Raw genomic sequence first — 3,709 nt, 5'->3', positions numbered from 1 at the left:
TGTAAGCTAGTTCAAATAATTTTACACTAGAGTTGAACTAGCTCTATAGCCTAGTACAAATAATTTTACACTAGAGTTGAACTAGTTCTATAAGCTAGTTCAAATAATTTTACAATAGAGTTGAACTAGCTCTATAGCCTAGTACAAATAATTTTACACTAGAGTTGAACTAGCTCTATAAGCTAGTTCAAATAATTTTACAATAGAGTTGAACTAGCTCTATAGCCTAGTACAAATAACTTTACACTAGAGTTGAACTAGCTCTATAAGCAAGTTGAAATAATTTTACACTAGAGTTGCACTAGCTCTATAGCCTAGTACAAATAATTTTACACTAGAGTTGAACTAGCTCTATAAGCTAGTTCAAATAATTTTTACACTAAAGTTGAACTAGCTCTATAGCCTAGTACAAATAATTTTACACTACAATTGAACTAGCTCTATAAGCTAGTTGACATAATTTTACACTAGAGTTGAGCCAGCTCTATAAGCTAGTTCAAATAATTTTACACTCGAGTTGAACTAGCTTTATAGGCTAGTACAAATAATTTTACACTAGAGTTGAACTAGCTCTATAAGCTAGTTAAAATAATTTTACAATAGAGTTGACCTAGCTCTCTATAGCCTAATACAAATGATTTTACACTAGAGTTGAACTAGTTCTATAGCCTACTACAAATAATTTTACAATAGAGTTGAACTAGCACTATAAGCTAGTTCAAATAATTTTACACTAGAGTTGAACTAGCTCTATAAGCTAGTTGAAATAAATTTTTCACTAGAGTTGCACTAGCTCTATAGCCTACTACAAATAATTTGACACTAGCGTTGAACTAGCTCTATAAGCTAGTTCAAATAATTTTACACTCGAGTTGAACTAGCTCTCTAGCCTAGTACAAATAATTTTATACTAGAGTTGAACTAGCTCTATAAGCTAGTTCAAATAATTTCACACTAGAGTTGAACTAGCACTATAGCCTAGTACAAATAATTTTACACTAGAGTTGAACTAGCTCTATAGCCTAGTACAAATAATTTTACACTAGAGTTTAACTAGCTCTATAAGCTAGTTAAAATAATTTTACACTATAGTTGAACTAGCTGTATAAGCTAGTTCAAATAATTTTACACTAGAGTTGAACTAGCTCTATAGCCTAGTACAAATAATTTTACACTGGACTTGAACTAGTTCTATAGCCTATTACAAATGATTTTACACTAGAGTTGTACTAGCTCTATAAGCTAGTTCAAATAATTTTACAGTAGAGTTGAACTAGCTCTATAAGCTAGTTAAAATAATTTTACACTAGAGTTGAACTAGCTCTATAGCCTACTACAAATAATTTTACACTAGAGTTGAAATAGCACAATAAGCTTGTTCAAATAATTTTACACTAGAGTTGAACTAGCTCTATAAGCTAGTTGAAATAAATTTTTCACTAGAGTTGCACTAGTTTTATAGCGTAGTACAAATAATTTGACACTAGCGTTGAACTAGCTCTATAAGCTAGTTCAAATAATTTTACACTCGAGTTGAACTAGCTCTCTAGACTAGTACAAATAATTTTACACTAGAGTTGAACTAGCTCTATAAGCTAGTTAAAATAATTTTACACTAGAGTAGAACTAGCTCTATAAGCTAGTTCAAATAATTTTACACTAGAGTTGAACTAGCTCTATAGCCTAGTACAAATAATTTTACACTAGAGTTGAACTAGCTCTATACCCTAGTACAAATAATTTTACACTATAATTGAACTAGCTGTATAAGCTAGTTGAAATAATTTGACACTAGCGTTGAACTAGCTCTATAAGCTAGTTCAAATAATTTTACACTAGAGTTGAACTTTCTCTATAAGCCTAGTACAAATAATTTTACGCTAGAGTTGAACTAGCTCTATAAGCTAGTTAAAATAATTTTACAATAGAGTTGACCTAGCTCTATAGCCTAATACAAATGATTTTACACTAGAGTTGAACTAGTTCTATAGCCTATTACAAATGATTTTACACAAGAGTTGTACTAGCTCTATAAGCTAGTTCAAATAATTTTACAGTAGAGTGGAACTAGCTCTATAGCCTACTACAAATAATTTTACACTAGAGTTGAAATAGCACTATAAGCTAGTTCAAATAATTTACACTAGAGTTGAACTAGCTCTATAAGCTAGTTGAAATAAATTTTTCACTAGAGTTGCACTAGTTCTATAGCCTAGTACAAATAATTTGACACTAGCGTTGAACTAGCTCTATAAGCTAGTTCAAATAATTTTACACTCGAGTTGAACTAGCTCTCTAGCCTAGTACAAATAATTTTACACTAGAGTTGAACTAGCTCTATAAGCTAGTTAAAATATTTGGACACTAGAGTTGAACTAGCTCTATAAGCTAGTTCAAATAATTTTACACTAGAGTTGAACTAGCTCTATAGCCTAGTACAAATAATTTTACACTAGAGTTGAACTATCTCTATAAGCTAGTTCAAATAATTTTACACTAGAGTTGAACTAGCTCTATAGCCTAGTACAAATAATTTTACACTAGAGTTGAACTAGCTCTATAGCCTAGTACAAATTATTTTTCACTAGAGTTGAACTAGCTCTATAAGCTAGTTAAAATAATTTTACACTATAGTTGAACTAGCTCTATAACCTAGTACAAAGAATTTTACACTAGAGTTGAACTAGTTCTATAAGCTAGTTCAAATAATTTTACACTAGGGTTGAACTAGCTCTATAGCCTAGTACAAATAATTTTACACTAGAGTTGAACTAGCTCTATAAGCTAGTTCAAATAATTTTACACTAGAGTTGAACTAGCTCTATAGCCTAGTACAAATAATTTTACACTAGAGTTGAACTAGCTCTATAAGCAAGTTGATATAATTTTACACTAGAGTTGCACTAGCTCTATAGCCTAGTACAAATAATTTTACACTAGAGTTGAACTAGCTCTATAAGCTAGTTCAAATAATTTTTACACTAGAGTTGAACTAGCTCTATAGCCTAGTACAAATAATTTTACACTACAATTGAACTAGCTCTATAAGCTAGTTGACATAATTTTACACTAGAGTTGAGCCAGCTCTGTAAGCTAGTTCAAATAATTTTACACTGGAGTTGAACTAGCTTTATAGCCTAGTACAAATAATTTTACACTAGAGTTGAACTAGCTCTATAAGCTAGTTAAAATAATTTTACACTATAGTTGAACTAGCTCTATAACCTAGTACAAAGAATTTTACACTAGAGTTGAACTAGTTCTATAAGCTAGTTCAAATAATTTTACAATAGGGTTGAACTAGCTCTATAGCCTAGTACAAATAATTTTACACTAGAGTTGAACTAGCTCTATAAGCTAGTTCAAATAATTTTACAATAGAGTTGAACTAGCTCTATAGCCTAGTACAAATAATTTTACACTAGAGTTGAACTAGCTCTATAAGCAAGTTGATATAATTTTACACTAGAGTTGCACTAGCTCTATAGCCTAGTACAAATAATTTTACACTAGAGTTGAACTAGCTCTATAAGCTAGTTCAAATAATTTTTACACTAGAGTTGAACTAGCTCTATAGCCTAGTACAAATAATTTTACACTACAATTGAACTAGCTCTATAAGCTAGTTGACATAATTTTACACTAGAGTTGAGCCAGCTCTGTAAGCTAGTTCAAATAATTTTACACTGGAGTTGAACTAGCTTTATAG

Source organism: Triticum aestivum, chromosome 7A, assembly GCF_018294505.1.
Source record: "Triticum aestivum cultivar Chinese Spring chromosome 7A, IWGSC CS RefSeq v2.1, whole genome shotgun sequence".
In the NCBI taxonomy this organism is placed as follows: domain Eukaryota; kingdom Viridiplantae; phylum Streptophyta; class Magnoliopsida; order Poales; family Poaceae; genus Triticum; species Triticum aestivum.
Note: the sequence above shows the minus strand (reverse complement) of the source record.